Here is a 26,886-nt window from a genome sequence, read left to right as displayed (position 1 = left end):
CTGCTGTTACCCTAATACTCCTCCCCATAAAAGTCAGGGATTTCTTGTCTCTTGCTGCTTTAAGGATCTTCTCTTTATCTTTGGAATTTGCAAGCTTCACTATTAAATGTCGAGGTGTTGAACGGTTTTTATTGATTTTAGGGGGGGATCTCTCTATTTCCTGGATCTGAATGCCTGTTTCCCTTCCCAGATTAGGAAAGTTTTCAGCTAGAATTTGTTCAAATACATATTCTGGCCCTCTGTCCCTTTCGGCGCCCTCGGGAACCCCAATTAAATGTAGTTTTTCTTTCTCAGGTTGTCGTTTATTTCCCTTAATCTATCTTCATGGTCTTTTAATTGTTTGTCTCTTTTTTCCTCAGTTTCCCTCTTTGCTATCAACTTGTCTTCTATGTCACTCACTTGTTCTTCCACCTCGTTAACCCTCGTCGTTAGGACTTCTAGTTTGGATTGCATCTCATTCAATTGATTTTTAATTTCTGCCTGATTAGCTCTAAATTCTGCAGTCATGAAGTCTCTTGAATCCTTTATGCTTTTTTCTAGAGCCACCAGTAGCTGTATAATAGTGCTTCTGAATTGGCTTTCTGACATTGAATTGTAATCCAGATTTTGTAACTCTGTGGGACAGAGGACTGTTTCTGATTCTTTCTTTTGAGGTGAGGTTTTCCTTCTAGTCATTTTGCTCAGTGCAGAGTGGCCAAAAGCAAGTTGTATTGGGAAAAAGAGAAAAAGAGAGGAGAGAAAGAAGGAAAGAAAAGAGAAAGAGAAAAAAAAGGGAAGAAAAAAAACAAAAAAAAAAGAGGAAAAAGAGAAAGAAAAAGAAAGGAGGAAAAAAAGGGGGTGGGGGAAGGAAACAAATCAAAAAGCACACACACACACACACACACACACACACACAAAAAAAAAAAAAGAACCACGGGGGAGTATCTTCTGATTCTGTGTACTTTAAGTCCCTTGGCTTCTCCTGGAAGTTGTCAGTCTAGCTGGTGTTCTGGGGGAGGGGCCTGTTGTGCTGATTTTCAGGTGTTAGCAGTTGGGGGAGCTGCTGTGCCCCTGCCTGGTGCAGGGCTCAGTGGGGGTTGTTTACCCCATGAGGCCGCAGGAGGAACAGCCCCAGTGGCGGGGCAGCTCTGGAAACCTGGATTCAGCCCCCACAGGAAGTACTGAGCTCTCCGTCTGCAGGGCTTGGAGGCTCCGGGGCGGGGCCGCTGATCTGCTCAGCTCGGGCAGGAGCGTCCTTGCTGTCCTGGGCCCTCCCGGCCTCTGCCTGTCCCGGGGGAGGTGGGATCCTGGGCTGTGTCCCGGCGCCCTGTGCTCCGGAGCCTGCGCTGGTGGATTCGCGCTCCCGGGCCCCGCAACCCCCTCCGCGGAGCTGCCGCCCGAGCCCCTCCGAGCTGCTCCTGGAACCGCGCAGCCCCCTCCGCACGGAGCCTCTTCCTCTGCCCGAGCCCCTCCGAACTGCTCCTGGGGCCGCGCAGCCCCCTCCGCGGAGCCGCCCCCGAGCCCCCCCCCCCCCCCCCCCCCCGAGCTGCTCCGGGTCCCGCCAGTCCCGCCGTGCGCGCTGCAGCCCTTAGGGAGCTCGGCGCACTCTCCTGGGCGCGCAGTTGCTGTTACTGTCCCGGGGAGCCCGAGGGCATCCCCGCCCTCCTGGGTCCTGCTCCAACTCCCTGCGAGCCCCTTTCTGCCCGGGAAGGTTGGTGCAGCTCCTGCGTCTCCGGGACGGGGCTCTCCTGTCCTGGGGACACTCGCCCCGGCCTCAGCCCGGCTCCTCGCGGGGCTCCTCCCCCTTGGAGGCCTTTGTTTCTTTACTTCTTTTTCCCCGTCTTCCTACCTTGATAGATGCACGAACTCTTCTCACTGTAGCAGTCCAGCTGGTCTCTCTTTAAATCTCAGGCCGAATTGATAGATTTTCAGGATAATTTGAAGGTTTTCTAGGTAATTTGGTGGAGACAGGTGATTTGGAGACCCTACTCCTTCGCCGTCTTGCTCCTCCCCCGGTAAATTCTTATTTAGATAAGCACTTTCTTTATTGTTATTCTTTTCATTTTGGTATTTTATTTAATTTTTTAATTGAAGTATGATTGCCATACAGTGTTGTATTAGTTCCAGTGGTACAATATAATGATTCACCAATTCTATATATTTCTCAGTGCTAATCAAGATAAGTGTACTCTTAATCCTCTCTATTTCACCCATCCTCCCATGCACCTCCCTTCTGGCAACCACCAGTTTGTTCTTTGTATTTGAGTTATTTCTCCTTCTCATCCTCCTCCTTTTCTCCTTCCTCCTCCCCCTCCTCCTCCTCCCTACTCTCTACTTTCGTGGTTGGTTTGATGGCTTCCTTTAGTGATATGCTCGAATTCCTTTCTTTTTATTTTTGTGTATCTATTACAAGTTTTTGATTTTGGGCTACCCTAAGATCCATATATCTTATGCCTATCGCCATATTGAGTTGATGGTGACTCAAGTTTGAACCCATTCCAAAGCATTAAATTCTTACTCCTCTTCCCATGTTTAATGTATATTGTATCATACTTTATAGTCTTTTGTTTTGTGAATGCTTTGACTGATTTTTATAGATATAATTGCTTTTAATGCTTTGGTACTACCTCTGTACTGATTTTATAAGTGATGAATCTACTATTTTTACTAAGTTTATATTTATTGTGAAGTTTTTTCATAATTTCTTACTTCTCATTATTCTGTTTTCTTTCCCTTTAGCATTTCTTATAGGATTGTTTAGTGGTGACAAATTCCTTTGTTTGTTTCAGCAAGTCTTTATTTGTCCTTCTATTTTGAATTATACTTTTGCTAGAGAATTCTTGGTTGTAGATTATTTTCTTTTTAATACTTTGAATATATTATGTTACTCCCTCCTGGCCTCCAAAGTTTCTGCTGAAAAATCACCAGATAGCCTTATGGGATTTCCCTTGTATTTAATTTTTTAAATTCTCCTGCTGCTTTAAAAATTCTCTCTTTATCACTGCTTTTTTGCCATTTTAGTTATTGTGTATCTTTGTGTGGACCTCTTTGCATTGTATTTGTTGAGGGTTTTCTGTGCTTCCTTGATCTGAATATCTGTTTCCACCTCAGATTAGGAAAGTTTTCAGCCATTAGTTCTTCAAATAAGTTTCTACCTCCTTCCCTCTTTCTTCTCTTTCTGGAATGCCTATAATGTGAATGTTATTATCCTTGATGATGTCCCTGAGTTTCCTTAACATATTCTCATTTTTTAAATTAAACTTTTTGCCATTCAGTGTGGTTGCTTTCCATTAGTTTGTCTTCCAACTCACTGATCTGTTCTTCTGTTGCCTCTGATCTGTTATTGATTTCCTCTATTTTTAATTTTAGTTACTGAGTTCTTCATCTCTGATTGGTTCTTTTTTATATTTTCTATCTCTTTGTTGAGAAACTCACTAATATTCTCCACTGTTAAGTCCAGTGAGTATCTTTATGAAGATTATTTTGAATTCACTATCAGGCATATTGCTTATCTTCCTATTATTTAACTCTTTTGCTGTGGTTTTCTCCTGTTCTTTCATTGGGGACATATTTCTCTGTCTCCTCATTTTGTCTATAGATACATTTAAAAAAATTAAACCTCAGTTTTAACATTATATGGATTTATTTCTACAATCAATAAAGTTACAGTCAAGCTTGGCAGCTTATTTTTAAATCTTATGCAGTAAATATAAACAAGGCCAAAATGGCTACATTTTCTAAGAGTGAGTATTTGAACATGTATGGGTGTGAACAGTGTTATTCCTGCATAGGTTATACTCCAAGGTAAGGAAGAGCTCTTAGCTTTGTAAATGTTGTCAGTCTAGCAACACTGTCACATCAGTTTAATAACTAATCAGTTTTAAACTGATCAGTTTAATAAAAATTAGTTTTTAATGCTACCACACAAAGAAAAAGTGTTTCCCTGACTTAACTGTATTGATGAATGAAGTAACAGAATCTTCCTGAGTTTTTTATATTCTTTTAGATGGTCAAAAAGTTTTAATTTTTTTAAATTAGCACAGGTACTTCATGATATATGACTTTTTTTCTTGGCATGAATCCCTTGAAATAAAGTAAAATATTCACCATGTTCAACCTATGGCAAACTTCAGGAAATATTGCTTCCCTAAATTGTGAAAACAAGTTTATTGACAAAAATGTTTTTATTAAAGAAAATATATTTATGTAAAATCTATCCAGAGCCTAAGGTTATCTAAATAAAGTATAAAGAAATTTAGTCTCCCTCTAGTACATTCTCTGATTGTACTATATAGATAATTCCAGTCCTAAAAGTCAGTAGCAAAGAACTTTATCATGAAAACAACATTTTAATTTCTAGGCAAAGGACAGTATGTTAAGAAACCAGTTAATGTGGGACTTTAAGTCATCTAAAAGTAACATTTTGTGAACAAGATCTGAATTTGATAGTATTTTCTGAGTTGTTATACAAACATTAACTGTTGGGATTCGGAAATATCAAATCACCAAATGAAAAAAAAAACACAAAATTTTATTCTTTTAAGTTACTCATTGGAGCCACAACATTTAAAATCATTAATAGATAACATTAATATTATTAGTAGTAGTAGTATTAATTGAGCACTGCCCTATGCTACACACTACTTTAGGCACTTGTAATATATAATTGAACCCAGAACTCATGGAACCTGTTTGCCTTATCTTTCTCCTAACTCACTTATATTCTTTTTCCTTTTCTATATTACTTTCTTTTGCATATATTTGCTATTATTCTCAGTTTATTTTCCCCAATGGTTGTACAGTTTTTATTATTTTAATAATCAATATAGACCTGTACTATATCTAATAGGGTGGCCACTAGCCACAGATGACTGTTAAATTTAACTTAAATTTAAAATTGAGTTCCTTAGGGATGCCTGGTGGCTCAGTGGTTGAATGTATGCCTTCAGCTCAGGACGTGATCCCAGGGCTGTGGGATCAAGTCCCGCATCAGGCTCCCTGTGAAGAGCCTGCTTCTCCCTCTGCCCGTGTCTCTGCCTCTGTCTCTCATGAATAAATAAATAAAATCCTAAAATAAATAAATATTGAGTTCCTTAGTCTCGCTAGCCACATTTTAGTAGATTTTAGGATTTTATGATGGAACGGATGAGAGATGAAGAGAAAATAAGCCAGCAGTGAGGATTCGAAGGCTTTTGTCCTGACTACTGCTATGGATGGATTTGCTAACAATTGAGGTGAGAAAGGCTATATATGGAGATTAGTAATTGCATTCATATATACTGAATTTGAAGATACCTATTTGACCTCTAGGTGGAGAAATTGGGGCCAGGGGTGAGGAGGAGTGGGCTTTTGGCTATACAAGTCAGGCATTCAAGAGATTTTGTTGAAGATTTTAATATGGAAATTAACAGTGTAAAGATGATAGTAAAGCCTGAATGAGATCACTAAAATAGCAAGTGTAGACAGACAAGAGAAGACAAAGGACTGAAACTTCAGACATGGCAAAATAAAGATGTCAGGTAAAAGCTGAGGAAAGAATGTCCTGGAAGCCAAGTGAAGGGTATATAGCAAAGGGGCAAAGGTAATCAGTTTTGTCAAATACATTGATGAGTCAGGTATGATGAGAATTAGAAATTATCCATTGGATTTAGCAACCTAGATGCAACTGACAGAAGCAGATTTTGAGAAAAAGAAGAGTAAAAGCTTGATTAAAGGGTATTTAGGGATGTATTGGAGAGAGGTTAGAAACAGAGTTTATAAGTGACTTTTTGAAGATTTTTGCTACAAATGGGATAGTAGCTAGCAGAGAAATGAGAAATTTTGGGGGGACGCCTCGGTGGCTCAGCAGTTAAGCGCCTGCTTTCAGACGTGATCCTGGGGTCCTGGGATCGAGTCCAATTTGGGCTCCCTGCATAGAGCCTGCTTCTCCCTCTGCCTGGGTCTCTGTCTCTCTCTCTGTTTCTCATGGATGAATAAAAAAAACCTTTAACAAAGAGAGAAATAAATCTTTCAGTAGGAAATAAGAGTTTGTGTGAATGGTGATGAGAATGATCCAGAAGGGAAGCAATATTGGTGACATAAAGGGAAAAGAAGAGAATTGTTGGCGAGATGTCCTTGCTTTGAAGAAAGGGCCTAAGATCTGTGCCCCATGGAGTGAGTGACCTTAGACAGGCTTGCAGGGCACTCTTCCATAGCAATGGACAGTAGCAGAGCTCATACTTGAACAAATAGATGCTAAAAGGAGGTACATGAGGGTGGGAGTTTTGGAAGTTCTCTTTGAATGCTTACTTTCTTCGGTGAGGTGGGTCATTGAGAGTGAGCACAAGGGAGCAGATTTGGGGGACTCGGGGTTAAAGCAGAAAGTGGAAGACATTTATAATGTCAAAAGACATTTATGAGTTTATGATATGTAGTATCATTGCCCGGCAATACTGAGAGTCCTTTGAGGTACAAGGCCACAAGGTAAGAGAAGTCCACATGATTGTGTGAGTTTTCCCCAGCTTTCATTTGGGCAGATACAGTTGTGGAATAGGGCAGGATAGTATTTAACCATGGTTGTGGCTTTGCCAAACTAGTATGATAGAGAAATACCGGTAAGGAAATTAATTCTACAGACAAGGGAGTACCTTAGCTGCATAAAGGGAGATAGAGGACCCGGGGAGTGAGGAACAATGAACTGTAGCATCTAGAGCAGCAGTTGTCTGTGTGTGGCCTGGGCACTTCTGAAGATTCTCCTATATTCTTGTAGGGAATCCAAACTATTTTCATAATATTAGTAAGATGCTGCTTGCCTTTTTCACTCTCATTCTCTCATGAATCCACAGTGGAACTTTGCAGAAGCTCATGATGTGTGAATGAAAACAGATTTAGTACAGAAACAGATATGAGAAATATCCACCTTCTTCTAACTAGATGCTAAAGATATCTTCAAAATGCAAACAGTCTACTTTTCTCTGTGAATTTATTTTAGCCTGGGAAATGTAGTAATTTCCCATATGTGAAAATTGCTACTAAATGTATATTTATGTTATGTAGAAGTTTATTATTGCTATTTTAATAAACTTTAAAATTATTTTTAGTTTTTAATTTTTAATTTATAATATAACAAAAAACGGTAAATATCGCCCACATAAATAAAAGCTTTTTGGTGTCTTCAGTAATTGTTAAGACTCTAAATTGTTGCTGAGACTAAAACGATTTGGAATTAATAAATTAGAGCAACTGATACGGTAAAAATGTTGAAATCATGGTAAAAAAGGAGTGATCTGGAAATATAGGAAGATAAAAGAGTATTATTATATGATAAAAGAGTATAATGTATGACATTAAGGTTGAGGAGAAATTAAAGTTATTGAGTGCAAGGTCTGTAGCAGTAGTACCAATAAAATTTTCTGTAACAATAGAGATGCTCTATACCTGGACTATACAATATAGCCACTATAACCACATGTGGCTGTTGAGCACCTGAAAATATGGATGATGGAACTGAAAAATGACATGTTAATTGTATTTAATTTGCTGAATTTAAATCTCAATAGTCACATGTGTCTACCATATTAGACAGTGTGGTTTGAGACTGTATGGCTGAAATAGGTTGGAGGACAAGACCATTAGAGAAGGATTCAGCAAACAGAAGCCAGAGTGTTGGAAGGATAAGCTATGATTGTATTTTGTATATTGAAACCATCAAGCATTAATATATTAATAACCAAAATGACTAGTTTTCATAGAGCACTTAATATGTACTACGCTGATACCTTCACACATATTTATTCATTTATTCAATACAGTAGCTCTGAGATTTAGGTACTCTGATGTCCATTGAAAGATGAGGAAACAGAGACAAATAACCATTAGGTGTTATGCATGTGAGGTGACTTGCAAGAGGCTGAGGCAGATTTAAACCCAGGTACTCTGATTCCAGAGTCCACTCTTCTAGACCGTATATTATGGTGCCCTTATCTGAGGTTGCTAATCTTTTAAAGTTCTTTAAATATTGCAGGTAGCTCATTGGACACTAGCTACATTCGGTGCCGGCTGCTAGACACAGTCCTACATAAAGGGCTTAAGAAGCACCCCGAGCAAGACTTTACCATAGAAAATGCACCATATAAATAATTTACAGGGGCGGCCTGGCACAATGCAATTTTGAGCCTCACTCTCTGAGGTGAGGTAAAATTCCATTTCCAAGGGAGGATATCAACCTTACTGAATTTACATTTTCCAATTGAGCTAATTAGCCCTCCTGGCTATTTGAGTGGCGCTGATAACTATAAACATTGGTGGGTGTCTGTAATGACAACATGGAAACACTGAATAGACTTTTTCACAGGGCACGTTCAAGTATCTCCAGGTGGGGAGATATTCCTTTCTCAGGACATGAGACGATGCAACAGTAGCTTTACCAAATCCTTATAAATACCAATGATGATAGATTTAAATTTTTCTTATAGAACACATTTGGATTAATGATATATTATAGACCATCCTTAATCAGTCCTAGCAACAGAACAAACCGATAATATAGTTAAAAGAGGATTTAAACACCTTTTTACAAGGGTAGGCATATCAATGACTTTGAAGGTAATATTTCATTTACTTAATTTTTATTCCTATCTTTTGTTGAGTATTTGACATCTAACGTAGTTCTCGAATCAGAGAAGAAGACGAGGAGAGAGCATGGAGAGAGTGCCAGCACCTAAAACATGGAATCGAGCTCTAAACATTTTAACAATTATGTAGATAAGAATCATTACTGCAAAAGACAGTATTGAAATGAGAAAGTGGTATTGTTTAATGTTAAAGTAAGTAACTGAGGCTCATGTATAGGAATTATAGGAATTCCCTAACTATTGTTCAAATGTAGTGACCTGGCTGCCACAGTCGCTGCGGATCTAGAGGTGACCAGCAAGGACACTGTCCTTGCTTTCAAGTCACAGTGTATATAGTGTTAGAAATTTAAGAAGAAACTGAAATATTCAAACTTCTGAGAAGACTGAAATATTTAATAGTGAAGATAGTTACGAACATAAGTAAAAATCCTACAAATATGCTTTTTTTCCCCTTTTTAATTAGAGTAGTTTTTAGGAGAAATTTGTCCATAGAAATGTGAGGTTTGTATATATAGGAATCTTTAAAACCCTAATATTTTTCTCTATATATTCAGTGCCACTGGAGGGACCTCAGGAGTTATTATACCTTTATGCGCCTTTTATTTTCCCATCGTCAGATTATCACAATGACTAATATCTGTTAACAACTCTCAAAGGTATAATGAACGGTGCTTACTCTTCACAGAGCTTTGAAAAAGATTTTTATTGCTGTTTATTACCCTCCTCTGATGCTGCTACAGGTTTGAACATTTTATTGCTACAATATGTTTAATATGAATACCGACATATAGAACAGACATTATTAGCTATTATTCAAACACATACTTCCAGCTCTGGTGGTTACTTAGAAGTAAACATTCTAACTGGTTGTTATTGGAGTATCTCTAGTTACTTAAGTTGTCTGACTAGTTTGTATGAAACTCCTCTTGTTACTAAAACAAGTGATGGTTTATTTTGTTTCTTTCTTTCCTAATATATAGCTTGCTGAACCATTATGCGCAGATTTCACTCAACAAACATTTGGCTCCAGCACGCACAGCTCAAGTTAGATTGAGGTCAGTAAGAAAAAGCAGGGGGCGCCTGGGAGGCTCAGCTGGGTCAGCGTCCACCTGGGGCGCGGGGAAGGCCCCAGATCCCTGGGATGGAGCCTCACGGCCGGCTCCCTGCTCAGCGGGGAGCCTGCTTCTCTGTCCTCCTCTGCCCGGTACACCCCCCTTCACCCTGACCCCCGTTCATACTCTCTCTCAAAGAAATAAAAATCTTTTAAAAAATACAAAATCATATTCAAATGATTCCTGTGATACAGCACTTAAAAATTTAATTGAAGAAGCAAGAAAAATGAAACAGGATAATAGACTCATTGTATGGTAAATATAATACAATAAAATTAAGGAACTTCATAATGTACAGAAAATAAAATACATTTTATTATCGATTTTTGTAGGTAGATGACTGGCAGTTTTGTTTGCCCTAAGTGTTTCGTTTATTTCGTTTATTTTAAGTTTTAGATCTATCATATTTATGGTCTGTTTCTGTGCATTTTGGTCAAAGCTCTTTCCTGACATATACTTAGCCCATTCTTTGCTTAATTCATTATTGTTTTAGAGCTCCATCATGAAAATTAGAATGGTTTCCTTTGGCCATCTATTTTTTTGTCTTCCTATTTGGAAGTTTCTGCAGCGTGTGTGTGTGTGCTTGTGTATGTGTACCTTCGTTTACCGTGTGGGTAATCTGAGCTTGTGGTAGTCAAACTCTGAAGAAGGCTTTTTATTATGATGGTATTTACTTTTTAACTTAAATTGCCCATCAGCCTAAAATTTTTTTGTATTGTTTGATGGGCTGAATTGTTTCCAATAGGAAAGCTTATGTGGAACAGTAACAAACTATTTTGTAATAGTAGGTCAAAATAAAAGGGCCAAGACCAGGAAGAAAAGGTTCTGACTGAGCAACATTTCCTCATGATCTAAAATTCAACAAGATTCTCACCTTTTAGTATTTTAATGAAAGTGTTATGATTTTTAAAGTTTAAAATTAGGTTTTTTACCTTAGTTTTATTTTATAACAACTGCATGCTATTATTAAACGAGAGCTACAAACTAGTGATCTCTTTAAAATCATAAATAAGGCGAGATATTTTTAGAAAGGAAGAAAACAAGATAAATCTATTCCTTTTTATGCGTTAAGCATTTGTATCTTTTCTCTGTTTTAGGATTTGCTTTATTTAGCTCTTTATTTTACAGAAAAACTTTATCTTCATATCAAAGCATTTCTCGGTGATAGTAAGATAGCCTATTTTCTATATATTTGGGGATCTCTGTATGCAACATACACTGAATCTCTAAATTTCTGTATAACTCGAGTTTATTAAGTTTCTTTATACTTCTCTTTGACTATTATTTTTCTAGACAAGGTATATATATATATATCTTACACTTTTAATACTTAATAAACACTCCCCCCACACACATATATATATGTGCATATACACACACTCACACAGAGACAGAGACAGAGATTTAACCTTTTAGTGCCTTTTAGCCTTATACTGGTAATTTATATTGTGTTATACAAGTATTACTGATTCTATTACTTTGAAGAGTTTTACTCTTTGATGAGCAACAAACACTTTTGAGGAATTTGAAAACAGAAGGAGATTGAGACTTTTACAAGACAGAGCCTATAGGTTATAAATTTTAACAACAATCAAATTAGAGAAACTTTTTCTTATTGAATGACAAAAATAATTGACTATTCAGGACAATGCTTGGCACATACAATGATTGGTGTTACTCTCAGCACATCTTTTTTGAGAGTATGAGGTTTCTTTATCTACTTTATTGATTTTTTGGCCAATCAACTTTCCTTTGCCTGAGGATGGTATAATACGGTGCACTGGCCAAAGTGCTATTGGCTCAGTCCTAATCAGAGCTGAGCTGAGCAACCAAGGGAATTTCTTGCAGCACTGACTCTCATCCCTACAGAGACTCTTCATCTTCAGTGATTTCCTAATACCCTGTCTTGAATCAGATTTTATTTTTCCAACCCTAATCCATGAAGAGATCTCAGCTCTTTACGTGGTTTCAACTACCTTTTTTTCACTTTGCAGACTGAACCCAAATTTGGAGGATACTTGGAACTGCTGAAGTGATAGTGCTCTGGGAATAGCCTTTAAAATTTTATTTTCTTGTGGGTAAGAAGCTGTGGTTATACAATAAACGATGTCTTAGATACCAAGTAGCTGTATAGAAGAGTCGTTAACCAGGTGACAAACCAAAGCATTAGATATGTGTTTGATCACTGTTCGTTTGTTCTTTCTTTCTTCTTCTTCTTTCCTTTCTTTCTCTTTCTTTCTCTTTAAAAAAGGCTTCTGAGAAAGTTATTTTTACAGTAAAAGCTACAAAGAAAGCATATAGTTTAATGAAAGAAGTTCCGAATAAAATATTCTGTCTTTGTCTAGCATAGGTGTTGTCAGTACAGGTCAGATGATTGTGCCAAAATGCCAAGATTTGATGTCACCGAGCAAATACCACAGGCCCCGAACAGTGGCAACTCAGATGATCATGACACCGTATTTCAGACTGCTTAGTACTGAACCCGTTGGTTGCAATTTAGTGTAGTTTGTGAGTCCAAAAATAGAAAAATCAGTGCGCTCCCTATTGCAGAGTAGAGTTCTCTTTGAGAAAGTTCACATAGACTGAGAGAATACCATTTAGGAGGGAAATTCCTGGCTTCACAGAACAGAAATCACCTCAAGCAATGTGTGTTCTTACTGTGACTATATTTCCTTGCTCCAGCTCTCCTGAGCAGCTTAATTCACAGTTATTAGTATTCTTAGAGCAAGCTGCCACTCTATGTTTTGGTGAGGGCTCATGGAGACTAGTGAAGACTGATTATCATTTGGGGTTTAAGAGAATTTCCGCTTGATGAAGAAGGAATGAGATGTTCCAAGGATGACTTATTTTGTTGCACTATAATTCAGAAATTCTCCTTTCCCCATAGATTCCCCAAGGTCAGAGATTAGCAGTCATGCAATTTACATTTTGCTCCCAGCACTAATGCAATATTTGGCATGTAACAAGCTTATATACTTTGTTGAAAAAAAATCAAGTTACATTATTTTCCATTTTTCCTTTCTTTATTTAATTTCACTAATAATAATTGGAGATATACTATTAAATTTAATAATCAATTTTTACATAATGATATATACTTCATGTAATTTTGTATTTGACTGTAGTTTATTAATAGCATATTACGATGTACTATAAAATATACACTATAACTAATATGTTTTAAAGGAATGTTATGATACAGTATTCATAATAAAACATTAATATGATGTACTTTATTATATAATTGTATTAATTATAATTACGAGTGCATTATTTAAGGTATATGTAATATCATCACGTTAATATTATTACATTAAAAGCTCTTTTGAGGGGTGCCTGGCTGGCTCAGTCAGTAGGGTGCCTGGCTCTCGATCTTGGGGTTTGAGCACCATGTTGGGTGTAGAAATCACTTAAAAATAAAATCTCCAAAAGCAATAATAAAAAAATAAAAGCTCTATTGTGTACTTGTTATGTGGTAGCTACTGGGTGAAGCACTATATAGCTCCAAATGTAATCCTCAGAATAATTTCTGGCTTATTATTCCCATTTTATAGGGAAAGAAATTGAGGCAGATTAAATTTGTTGATATGAAATTTTTCATAATATTCTCTTATGGCCTTGCATTTCTGTGGTGTTGGTTGTGATCTCTCCTCTCTCATTCATGATTTTATTTATTTGGGTCCTTTCTCTTTTCTTTTTGTTAAGTCTGATGAGGGGTTGTCAACTTTATTCTTTCAAAGAACCAGCTCCTGGTTTCATTGATCTGTTATACTCTCCTTTCTTTGTTTCTATATCATTTATTTCTGTTCTAGTCTTTATTATTTCTCTTCTTCTTCTGGTTTTGGTGTTCCTTTTCTAGCTTGTTTAGGTGTAAGGTTAGTTTGTATATGTGAGACTTTTCTTGCTTCTTGAGGTAGGCCTGGATTGCTGTTTACTTCCGTCTTAGGACCGCTACTGCTGTGTCATGTTTTCAATTGCTTCCATGTATCTCTTATTTCTTCTTTAATTTCCTGGTTAGACCATTTATTCTTCAATAGGATGTTCTTTAACCTCCACGTGTTTGTGGTCTTTCCAAATTTTTTCTTGTGGTTGACTTCCAGTTTCATGGCATTATGGTCTGAAAATATACATGGTATGATCTCAATCTTTTTGTATTTGTTCAGACCTGATTTGTGACCCAGTTTGTGATCTGTTCTGGAGAATGCTCCATATGCACTTGAGAAGAATGTGTGTTATGCTTCTTTAGGATGGAATATTTTGAATATATCCATTAAGTCTCTCTTGTCCAGTGTGTCATTCAAAGCCATTGTTTCCTTGTTGATCTTCTGCTTAGATGACCTGTCCATTGCTGTGAGTGGGGTGTTAAAGTCCCTACTATTATTGTATTGCTATCAATGAATTTTTTATGTTTGTTATTAATTGATTTATATATTTGGGTGCTCCCAAGTTGGGGGAATAAATATTTACAATTGTTAGATCTTCTTGTTGGAAAGACCCCTTTATTATGATATAGAGCCTTTCTTCATCCCTTGTTACCATCTCTGGTTTAAAATCTAGTTTGTCTGATATAAGGATGGCTACTTCAGCTTTCTTCTGATGTCCATTAGCATAATGAATCGTTCTCCATCCCCTTACTTTCAATCAGCAAGTGTCTTTAGGTCTAAAATGAGTCTCTTATAGGCAGCATACAGATAGGTTTTGTTTATTCATTCTGATACCCTGTGTCTTTTGATGGGAGCATTTAGTCCATTTACATTCAGAGTAATTATTGATAAATATCAATTTAGTGCCATTGTATTGCCTGCAAAGTCAGTGTTTCTGGAGATTTTCTCTGTTCCTTTCTAGTCTTTGTTGCTTTGGGTCTTTCTTTCCTACTCAGAGTCTCCTTTAATATTTCTTGCAGGGCCAGTTCAGGAGTCAGGAACTCATTTAGCTTTCATTTGTATGGGAAGATCTTTATTTCTCCTCTGTGTTAGAAAGCCTGTTATGTTTCCTGCTCCTGAGAGTGATGGCTATATTAAGAAGAGGTGCTATACTGTCCAGGGCCTGGTGCCTCAGGAAGTTTTTCTGGTGTACGATGTGTACACTCTGTTCTTATGCTTTGGCTGCTCTTTCCCTCAGGTCAGTCCTTTGCAGAGTTTCTCCTTGCCTGCAGATGGGAGTGTTTGGACCTTGTCCAGTATGTGTAGAGTTTTAACTAGGTGTATTTGGTCTGCTTGTTAAAAAAGGCTACATCCTGGGGCACCTGGGTGGCTCAGCTGGTTAAGCAGCTAACTCTTGATTTCAGCTCAGGTCATGATCTCAGGGTCTTTTTTTTTTTTTTAATTTTTATTTATTTATGATAGTCACAGAGAGAGAGGCAGAGACACAGGCAGAGGGAGAAGCAGGCCCCATGCACAGGGAGCCCGACATGGGATTCGATCCTGGGTCCCCAGGATTGTACCCTGGGCCAAAGGCAGGCGCCAAACCACTGTGCCACCCAGGGATCCCATGATCTCAGGGTCTTGAAATCAAGCTGTGCTTTGGGCTCTGCACTGGGTGTGGAGCCTGCTTAAGATCCTCTCTCTTTTCCTTCTCCTTCTGCCCCTCCCCTGCTTTCTCTCTTTAAAACAAAACAAAACAGGGGGCAGCCCAGGTGGCTCAGCAGTTAAGCACCGCCTTCAGCCCAGGGTCTGATCCTGGAGACCCAGGATGGAGTCCGACATTGGGCTCCCCACAGGGAGCCTGCTTCTCCTTCTGCCTGTGTCTCTGCCTCTCTCTCTCTCTCTCTCTCTGTCTGTCTCTCTGTCTGTGTCTCTCATGAATTAAAAAAAAAAATCTAAAAAACAAAACAAACAGAAAAATGAAGGCTAGATCCTATTTCCCCCAGAGCTTAAGCTTTGCAGCCCTCAATGGTCAGTAGACCCAGTGCATGTTGGGAGTCTGCACTGGTCTTCTGGAGCGGCACACTGCTCTGATTCTCAGGCACATCTGTTCTGGTTTAGAGACACCTGTAGAGGTGGGTGCAGCTTGGTGTTAAGTGGCTTAAGCCTCCTCTGTGGGGCACTGTGCTGCTCAAGTGAAGTCCATCCATGCTGATGAAGGAGGGTGGGGAATGTGCGAATGGCAACAGCTGGCTGTCTCCTCCCTGGAGAGAGGGTTTGTGAGCTCTGCTGTTGAGGAAGCCCTCGCAGAAGAGCAAACAATCTCCCCTCCTCCGTCCCAGGCAGCCCTCCGATCTCAGCATTCCCCCTGTGTCTGAGCCACCTGCCCGGCCAGCATCACAGTGCTCCTGTGTTTTATCTCAGGTGCACCGCTGGGTCTCAAAACTCCGTATTTTAGGGACCCAGGATGGCATGGACCCATGCTAATCCTCTGGGGGAGGGTCTCACCACACTGTGGCTGGTGCCAGTTTGTCCCAGAAGGGTAGTTGCGCAGGGGCTCAGAAGTTATGGTAAAACACAGCAAACAGCCAGTGTCCAGCTCTGCTGCCCTCAGCAGGCATCTCTGCTCCTACGCTAATGAATGGGCAGCTCAGTGGCACTTGCCAGCTCTTTTGTCCCCAGAGAAGCAGTGCCACCTCTGCTAAATACACTCCAAGAAGGGAACTGTCTCTCCCAGTGCATCCCAGGGGATTCTCAGACCATGCTATCTGCTCTGGACCTGTGCCCCCCTTCTCCACAGGAGCATCTCTACACCCACCAGGGCCCACCCCATGATGGCACCAACTGCTAAAACGTTAGTGTTTGAGCTCCCCTGCTTTTAAAAACTTGTAATAATCAACCCCTGTCATTTTCCTCATCAGTGGTGTTGGGGAAGTGTTTTACTTGTGCAATCTTCTTTGCTCTGTTTACTGTCCCTTTCTTTCCTCTTTCCATGATCAGGGCTCCCTCCCCTTGAAGCACTATGACTTATTTTCTCCCCAAATCAGGCTCCACACCTCCTACCTTCCACCGTGTGGCTTCTTTGCTCCTCCTAGATGTGCAGTTTGTTCTTTCAGCCCTCAGATCGATTTCCTGGGCGTGCAGAATGATTTGATACTTATCCAGCTGTGTTCTGAGGGAGGAGGCAAGCCTAGGGTGCTTCTATCTCCTGACCATCTTAACTCCTCCCGAAATCTGCATTTTTTAAAGACTGTATTTAGACTCCCAAGTGAAACTACTCAGTATGTCACCTAACACATAAAAGTTAACTATTCGAAACATCTCCAGAAAAATCATAATTATTTTAGATGATGCATGCATACTTTTTCTGCATTATAAGTTATTCTGTGTTTGTAATAATGAAACTGCTTCCAACAGCTCAATTCATCAAGGAGGAAAACAGACGGATGCTAACATGGCTCACCATCATCGCTTTTCTTAAATTCCAAATATCAGTTGATATTAGCATAGGAAAAGCAAACTAATTAAAGTCAGAAAATCAGTTGATTATTTTAATGCCCAAATGACAGCACTCACGGTCTGTTACCAAATGTCACTCTAACACTTTGCATTTCTGAAAACTCTTCTATTTAATGGAAGAGGATGTGGGATGTGTGTAACAGGTACTGCCATTTCTGTCCAGTTGCAAAGCCAGGTGCTCAGCTTTGATGTTTGGGCACAGGAATCAAAGGGTACAGAGGCCTGGATGCACAGCTAAAGCTGCGGGGTGGGGTGGCGCACTAATTAGCTCAGTGGGAGTGCACAGCATTGAACACCTTGTAACTGTGCCTTCTGCCAATCAGTATGTCACCAACAATATCAACTGGCTACAATTAGTGAGTAAATTCTGTCCCAAATTATTTTAGTGCTTTTCAAAAAAGCAGGAATTTGTGTGTGTGTGTGCGCGTGCGTGCGTGTGCTTTTTATTTGCTATAGTTTTCTGAATGTATAGCAAATTCTCTTTATTCTTTTCCACTCCTATAATTAGATGAAGAGCCTTACTTTTAGACAGAAACAGGGAAAACCTTCCAAGATCACTACTTTCTAAATTTGTATATATTTTTCCTAGATAGGATACTGATTTCCTAAATCCTTTTGTTCATCTGCAGATGTAGAAGCTTGCCATGTTATGCTCTCTGAATGGAAGCATTATACTTTAAATGAATTTCCTATGTATTTTTTTCCTAAAACCTCAGAATAATTCCAGCCAAATATTTCACTGAATGTCAAGAAACCATGAGTATAAATATCTAATTCAAGTAATTATTTCACAGGCAGTATTCTTTCAAAAAATGACATGTCAGTTCTTTGTGAAAAGGATTAAGTGATTTAAGTGTAAAAAATCCCTAAAATAGGTAGTTAAGGCTTTTCAACTTTTAAAAGTATTGTATCAAGTTGAATTTAAATGGTGCTATGAAGATTAAAATTCTCATTATGCAATTTTTTGAACAGTAAGAATCAAATCTGCAAGGAAACTAAAGACTTCTTTTACTGCTGAAAGACACCTGTTCATTTAACTTGTAGCCATGAAACATGTTTTTCAATTACTGTTTATAACTTAATGGCATCTCAGAAAATAATAGAAAGGAAAAAATCAGGATTTCAGACATATTATCTTTCCATTCTGGAAAAATTATCAATGAATATCCTTCTATAATTGTTACCCCAAGAAAATAATTATGACTCAAAATTCCTAAAGCACAAAGAAATCTTTTACATAGATAAATACAAATTTAAAAAAACTTGTAAGAATATACCACTTGTCAATTCACCTGAAAACTTTAAAACTGCTGTAATACATATTTAGTTCTGTTTCTAATCTTATGTAATAGGACTGTCAACCTGAGGCAGGTTCAAATGTCAGAGGGTAAAGATAATGATGCATAAGATTATTAATAAAATAGATATTCACTTTACATATAGTAATGGGTAGAACAAAATGGAGGGAATTTTTTAGTTTCTTTTTATCTGGAATCCGAAACTTTTGTGTTTCATTTTTTTTAAGGTTTTGTTTATGTATTCATGAGAGACACACAGAGAGAGGCAGAGACACAGGCAAAGGGAGTTGGAGGCTCCCTGTGGGGAGCCCAAGGCAGGACTGGATCCCAGGACCCTGGGATCATGACCTGAGCGGAAGGCAGATGCTCAACCGCTGAGCCACCCAGGCGTCCTGTGTTTCATTTTTAAGATAATAGAGAATTTCAGTGACATTGACCAGAGTTGGTCACACCAGTGTAGCTCCAAAGCAGTATGACCTACAGGCCTCCATGAAATGAGGCTACTATTTCAATCCACTTTGGACATGCATATAGTCCTTAGGAATCTGCAGATAATGGCTAAGAAATAAACAAAAACTTCCAAGTCAACACCTTTGCAGTTGTGGCTTGTTAAAGCTTGTTAGTAAAAAATAAAACTTTTGTTAAATTGGTTTACATTAATAAGCATAAGGATTTGGTACAAGATTTTAAATTTAATGGTAAAGGTGAATTGATTTCATTAGTTACTGAGGAATCTACATGCAAACATACATGACTTAATGTTAATAACAGTATTTTCATGAGTGTGTTAATATAGCTACTCTTTAAGAGTAAAGAATGACAAACCGGGGAGGAGCAAGATGGCGGAAGAGTAGGGTCTCCAAATCACCTGTCTCCACCAAACTACCTAGAAAACCTTCAAATTATGCTGAAAATCTATGAATTCGGCCTGAGATTTAAAGAGAGACCAGCTGGAATGCTACAGTGAGGAGAGTTCGCGCTTCTATCAAGGTAGGAAGACGGGGAAAAGAAGTAAAGAAACAAAGGCCTCCAAGGGGGAGGGGCCCGCGAGGAGCCGGGCTGAGGCCGGGGCGAGTGTCCCCAGGACAGGAGAGCCCCGTCCCGGAGGAGCAGGAGCTGCACCAACCTTCCAGGGCGGAAAGGGGCTCGCGGGGAGGTGGAGCAGGACCCAGGAGGGCGGGGATGCCCTCGGGCTCCCGGGGACACTGACAGACACCTGCGCCCCGGGAGAGTGCGCCGAGCTCCCTAAGGGCTGCAGCGGGCACGGCGGGACCCGGAGCAGCTCGGGGGGGCTCGGGGGCGGCTCCGCGGAGGGGGCTGCGCGGCCCGGGAGCGCGAATCCACCAGCGCAGGCTCCGGAGCACAGGGCGCCGGGACACAGCCCAGGATCCCGCCTCCCCCGGGACAGGCAGAGGCCGGGAGGGCCCAGGACAGCGAGGACGCTCCTGTCCCGAGCTGAGCAGATCAGCGGCCCCGCCCCGGAGCCTCCAGGCCCTGCAGACGGAGTTCCTGCCGGAGCTGAATCCAGGTTTCCAGAGCTGCCCCGCCACTGGGGCTGTTCCTCCTGCGGCCTCACGGGGTAAACAACCCCCACTGAGCCCTGCACCAGGCAGGGGCACAGCAGCTCCCCCAACTGCTAACACCTGAAAATCAGCACAACAGGCCCCTCCCCCAGAAGATCAGCTAGACTGACAACTTCCAGGAGAAGCCAAGGGAATTAAAGAACACAGAATCAGAAGATACTCCCCTGTGGTTCTTTTTTTTGTTTGTTTGTTTGTTTTTGTTTTTTTTTGTTGTTGTTGTGTTTTTGTTTTTTTTTTGTTTTGTTTTGTTTTGCTTTTTGATTTGTTTCCTCCCCCGCCCCCCCCTTTTTTTTCTCTTTTCTTTTTCTTTCTCTTTTTCTTCTTTTTTTTTTCTTTCGTTTTTTTTTCTCTTCCCTTTTTTTTCTCTTTCTCTTTTCTTTCCTCTTTCTCTCCTCTCTTTTTCTCTTTTTCCCAATACAACTTGCTTTTGGCCACTCTGCACTGAGCAAAATGACTAGAAGGAAAACCTCACCTCAAAAGAAAGAATCAGAAACAGTCCTCTCTCCCACAGAGTTACAAAATCTGGATTACAATTCAATGTCAGAAAGCCAATTCAGAAGCACTATTATACAGCTACTGGTGGCTCTAGAAAAAAGTATAAAGGACTCAAGAGACTTCATGACTGCAGAATTTAGAGCTAATCAGGCAGAAATTAAAAATCAATTGAATGAGATGCAATCCAAACTAGAAGTCCTAACGACAAGGGTTAACGAGGTGGAAGAATGAGTGAGTGACATAGAAGACAAGTTGATAGCAAAGAGGGAAACTGAGGAAAAAAGAGACAAACAATTAAAAGACCATGAAGATAGATTAAGGGAAATAAATGACAGCCTGAGGAAGAAAAACCTACGTTTAATTGGGGTTCCCGAGGGCGCCGAAAGGGACAGAGGGCCAGAATATGTATTTGAACAAATTCTAGCTGAAAACTTTCCTAATCTGGGAAGGGAAACAGGCATTCAGATCCAGGAAATAGAGAGATCCCCCCCTAAAATCAATAAAAACCGTTCAACACCTCGACATTTAATTGTGAAGCTTGCAAATTCCAAAGATAAGGAGAAGATCCTTAAAGCAGCAAGAGACAAGAAATCCCTGACTTTTATGGGGAGGAGCATTAGGGTAACAGCAGACCTCTCCACAGAGACCTGGCAGGCCAGAAAGGGCTGGCAGGATATATTCAGGGTCCTAAAGGAGAAGAACATGCAACCAAGAATACTTTATCCAGCAAGGCTCTCATTCAAAATGGAAGGAGAGATAAAGAGCTTCCAAGACAGGCAGCAACTAAAAGAATATGTGACCTCCAAACCAGCTCTGCAAGAAATTTTAAGGGGGACTCTTAAAATTCCCCTTTAAGAAGAAGTTCAGTGGAACAGTCCACAAAAACAAAGACTGAATAGATATCATGATGACACTAAACTCATATCTGTCAATAGTAACTCTGAATGTGAACGGGCTTAATGACCCCATCAAAAGGCGCAGGGTTTCAGACTGGATAAAAAAGCAGGACCCATCTATTTGCTGTCTACAAGAGACTCATTTTAGACAGAAGGACACCTACAGCCTGAAAATAAAAGGTTGGAGAACCATTTACCATTCGAATGGTCCTCAAAAGAAAGCAGGGGTAGCCATCCTTATATCAGATAAACTAAAATTTACCCCGAAGACTGTAGTGAGAGATGAAGAGGGACACTATATCATACTTAAAGGAACTATCCAACAAGAGGACTTAACAATCCTCAATATATATGCTCCGAATGTGGGAGCTGCCAAATATATAAATCAATTATTAACCAAAGTGAAGAAATACTTAGATAATAATACACTTATACTTGGTGACTTCAATCTAGCTCTTTCTATACTCGATAGGTCTTCTAAGCACAACATCTCCAAAGAAACGAGAGCTTTAAATGATACACTGGACCTGATGGATTTCACAGATATCTACAGAACTTTACATCCAAACTCAACTGAATACACATTCTTCTCAAGCGCACATGAAACTTTCTCCAGAATAGACCACATATTGGGACACAAATCGGGTCTGAACCGATACCAAAAGATTGGGATTGTCCCCTGCATATTCTCAGACCATAATGCCTTGAAATTAGAACTAAATCACAACAAGAAGTTTGGAAGGACCTCAAACACGTGGAGGTTAAGGACCATCCTGCTAAAAGATAAAAGGGTCAACCAGGAAATTAAGGAAGAATTAAAAAGATTCATGGAAACTAATGAGAATGAAGATACAACCGTTCAAAATCTTTGGGATGCAGCAAAAGCAGTCCTAAGGGGGAAATACATCGCAATACAAGCATCCATTCAAAAACTGGAAAGAACTCAAATACAAAAGCTAACCTTACACATAAAGGAGCTAGAGAAAAAACAGCAAATAGATCCTACACCCAAGAGAAGAAGGGAGTTAATAAAGATTCGAGCAGAACTCAACGAAATCGAGACCAGAAGAACTGTGGAACAGATCAACAGAACCAGGAGTTGGTTCTTTGAAAGAATTAATAAGATAGATAAACCATTAGCCAGCCTTATTAAAAAGAAGAGAGAGAAGACTCAAATTAATAAAATCATGAATGAGAAAGGAGAGATCACTACCAACACCAAGGAAATACAAACGATTTTAAAAACATATTATGAACAGCTATACGCCAATAAATTAGGCAATCTAGAAGAAATGGACGCATTCCTGGAAAGCCACAAACTACCAAAACTGGAACAGGAAGAAATAGAAAACCTGAACAGGCCAATAACCAGGGAGGAAATTGAAGCAGTCATCAAAAACCTCCCAAGACACAAGAGTCCAGGGCCAGATGACTTCCCAGGGGAATTTTATCAAACGTTTAAAGAAGAAATCATACCTATTCTCCTAAAGCTGTTTGGAAAGATAGAAAGAGATGGAGTACTTCCAAATTCGTTCTATGAAGCCAGCATCACCTTAATTCCAAAGCCAGACAAAGACCCCACCAAAAAGGAGAATTACAGACCAATATCCCTGATGAACATGGATGCAAAAATTCTCAACAAGATACTGGCCAATAGGATCCAACAGTACATTAAGAAAATTATTCACCATGACCAAGTAGGATTTATCCCTGGGACACAAGGCTGGTTCAACACCCGTAAAACAATCAATGTGATTCATCATATCAGCAAGAGAAAAACCAAGAACCATATGATCCTCTCATTGGATGCAGAGAAAGCATTTGACAAAATACAGCATCCATTCCTGATCAAAACTCTTCAAAGTGTAGGGATAGAGGGAACATTCCTCGACATCTTAAAAGCCATCTATGAAAAGCCCACAGCAAATATCATTCTCAATGGGGAAGCACTAGGAGCCTTTCCCCTAAGATCAGGAACAAGACAGGGATGTCCACTCTCACCACTGCTGTTCAACATAGTACTGGAAGTCCTAGCCTCAGCAATCAGACAACAAAAAGACATTAAAGGCATTCAAATTGGCAAAGAAGAAGTCAAACTCTCCCTCTTCGCCGATGACATGATACTCTACATAGAAAACCCAAAAGTCTCCACCCCAAGATTGCTAGAACTCATACAGCAATTCGGTAGCGTGGCAGGATACAAAATCAATGCCCAGAAGTCAGTGGCATTTCTATACACTAACAATGAGACTGAAGAAAGAGAAATTAAGGAGTCAATCCCATTTACAATTGCACCCAAAAGCATAAGATACCTAGGAATAAACCTAACCAAAGATGTAAAGGAACTATACCCTCAAAACTATAGAACACTTCTGAAAGAAATTGAGGAAGACACAAAGAGATGGAAAAATATTCCATGCTCATGGATTGGCAGAATTAATATTGTGAAAATGTCAATGTTACCCAGGGCAATATACACGTTTAATGCAATCCCTATCAAAATACCATGGACTTTCTTCAGAGAGTTAGAACAAATTATTTTAAGATTTGTGTGGAATCAGAAAAGACCCCGAATAGCCAGGGGAATTTTAAAAAAGAAAACCATATCTGGGGGCATCACAATGCCAGATTTCAGGTTGTACTACAAAGCTGTGGTCATCAAGACAGTGTGGTACTGGCACAAAAACAGACACATAGATCAGTGGAACAGAATAGAGAATCCAGAAGTGGACCCTGAACTTTATGGGCAACTAATATTCGATAAAGGAGGAAAGACTATCCATTGGAAGAAAGACAGTCTCTTCAATAAATGGTGCTGGGAAAATTGGACATCCACATGCAGAAGAATGAAACTAGACCACTCTCTTTCACCATACACCAAGATAAACTCAAAATGGATGAAAGATCTAAATGTGAGACAAGATTCCATCAAAATCCTAGAGAAGAACACAGGCAACACCCTTTTTGAACTCGGCCATAGTAACTTCTTGCAAGATACATCCACGAAGGCAAAAGAAACAAAAGCAAAAATGAACTATTGGGACTTCATCAAGATAAGAAGCTTTTGCACAGCAAAGGATACAGTCAACAAAACTCAAAGACAACCTACAGAATGGGAGAAGATATTTGCAAATGACATATCAGATAAAGGGCTAGTTTCCAAGATCTATAAAGAACTTATTAAACTCAACACCAGGGCAGCCCCGGTGGCGCAGCGGTTTAGCGCCGCCTGCAGCCTGGGGTATGATCCTGGAGATCCAGGATCGAGTCCCACATCGGGCTCCTTGCATGGAGCCTGCTTCTCCCTCTGCCTGTGTCTCTGTCTCTCTCTCTCTCTGTGTTTCTCATGAATACATAAGATCTTAAAAAAATAAAAATAAAAATAAAAAAAAAATAAACTCAACACCAAAGAAAAAACAATCCAATCATGAAATGGGCAAAAGACATGAACAGAAATCTCACAGAGGAAGACATAGACATGGCCAACATGCATATGAGAAAATGTTCTGCATCACTTGCCATCAGGGAAATACAAATCAAAACTACAATGAGATACCACCTCACACCAGTGAGAATGGGGAAAATTAACAAGGCAGGAAACAACAAATGTTGGAGAGGATGCGGAGAAAAGGGAACCCTCTTACACTGTTGGTGGGAATGTGAACTGGTGCAGCCACTCTGGAAAACTGTATGGAGGTTCCTCAAACAGTTAAAAATATACCTGCCCTACGACCCAGCAATTGCACTGTTGGGGATTTACCCCAAAGATACAAATGCAATGAAACGCCGGGACACCTGCACCCCGATGTTTATAGCAGCAATGGCCACGATAGCCAAACTGTGGAAGGAGCCTCGGTGTCCAACAAAAGATGAATGGATAAAGAAGATGTGGTTTATGTATACAATGGAATATTCCTCAGCCATTAGAAATGACAAATACCCACCATTTGCTTCAACGTGGATGGAACTGGAGGGTATTATGCTGAGTGAAGTAAGTCAGTCGGAGAAGGACAAACATTATATGTTCTCATTCATTTGGGGAATATAAATAATAGTGAAAGGGAATATAAGGGAAGGGAGAAGAAATGTGTGGGAAATATCAGAAAGGGAGACAGAACGTAAAGACTGCTAACTCTGGGAAACGAACTAGGGGTGGTAGAGGGGGTGGAGGGCGGGGGGTGGGAGTGAATGGGTGACGGGCACTGGGTGTTATTCTGTATGTTAGTAAATTGAACACCAATAAAAAATAAATTAAAAAAAAAAAAAAAAGAATGACAAACCTGGGTGACTCAGTTGATTGGGCATTTGCCTTAGGATCAGGTCATAATCTTGGGGTCCTGGAGTCAAGCCCTGCATGGGGCTCCTGCTCAGTGGAGAGTCTGCTTCTCCTTCTCCGTCTGCCCCTCCCTCCTCAACTTGTGCACTCTCTCTCTCTTTCTCAAATAAATAAAATCATAAAAAAAGGCAAACCTTTAAGGAAAGTAAAATAGATTGAATGACATCTCTAGTTTTTTCCATCTCCGAATGCATAAGCCTGCCACGTGACAAAGCCCAGGTGCCCACTCACACAAAATCTAGCAAACCACAAAATAAGGGGTAAACAAGACTAAACAGATCACTGTTAGGTAAGGCTGAGGACTCAGCAATAGCTTAAGGGCTCCAGAATGGAAAATAATCCAAATGCCCTTAATATTTGATATTTTAATATATCTGTGGCTGTTCAGTGTTATAAAATATAAAGCTGTATGGCATATGGTATACTCTACACAAAGATAAGTTTGTGATGAGAGAGTATATAAATTCCGGATTATGATTCCTTTTATTGTTGTCTCTACTGATACAGAATATAGCTTTTAGGTTATCCTTTTACTCCATAGCAATCACATGGCAGGAAATGTAAATCTTGTAACACAAGGAAAAGTTGGCAAAACTTTTGTGTATGTCTACCACTGACAGATTTCAGTATGGAGTTAGGCTAAGTTAAAATAGCAAGCAGTTCAAATTTTGGGTTTTGTCAATTAAAACGAGGAGTAAAATAAGTAGATAAAATTCCTAAAAATTTGAAATCAGTATTTGCTAAATGAAACTTGACTCTGTAATGTAGCTAAATGGTAAAGTTTAAGTATTAAAAACATGCTATATAATGTAAACATTAAAGATTCCATAGCCATAGTTACATAGTAATTTCTATTTTGTTCATGCATTTTATTTCAAAACCACTAGGTGGCTAACAAGCAGTTATGTAGATTTGTACATATGAGTGTGTGTTTTCTTAGCTATCATGCATATTCTTATGGTGCAGTTTTCAAATTATCTTTTAGAGCAAATTTGTATGAACCAATAGCAAATAGAAGGTTTATGTATAGACCTTATCCTCCACAATTTTAGTTTGTATGCCTACAACTTTTCTTTTCTACAAAAAAGAAAAGGATAGACTGTTGTCTTCTTACCGAGAAAATGAAATCTCTTTGCAAAACTGCTCATTTACAAAAGTACTTGAGCTGAAAATGTGAGATGTCTAATCAAGGA

General features: G+C 39.5%; 2 long non-coding RNA genes across 2 annotated transcripts in view; one reads left to right on the top strand and one right to left on the bottom strand.

The window, feature by feature from the left end:
* Positions 1-26,886, bottom strand: part of LOC119864191 — a 75,658-nt gene that overhangs the window by 17,953 nt on the left and 30,819 nt on the right. The window lies entirely within an intron of this gene.
* On the top strand, positions 9,213-11,849 carry LOC111090915. Its single transcript, XR_005373262.1, has 3 exons — positions 9,213-9,331; positions 9,572-9,646; positions 11,698-11,849. It is a non-coding gene; the product is annotated as an uncharacterized LOC111090915 (long non-coding RNA).

This window comes from Canis lupus, chromosome 18 (genome assembly GCF_011100685.1).
Source record: "Canis lupus familiaris isolate Mischka breed German Shepherd chromosome 18, alternate assembly UU_Cfam_GSD_1.0, whole genome shotgun sequence".
In the NCBI taxonomy this organism is placed as follows: domain Eukaryota; kingdom Metazoa; phylum Chordata; class Mammalia; order Carnivora; family Canidae; genus Canis; species Canis lupus.
Note: the sequence above shows the minus strand (reverse complement) of the source record. Positions and strands in the feature narration are given on the sequence as shown.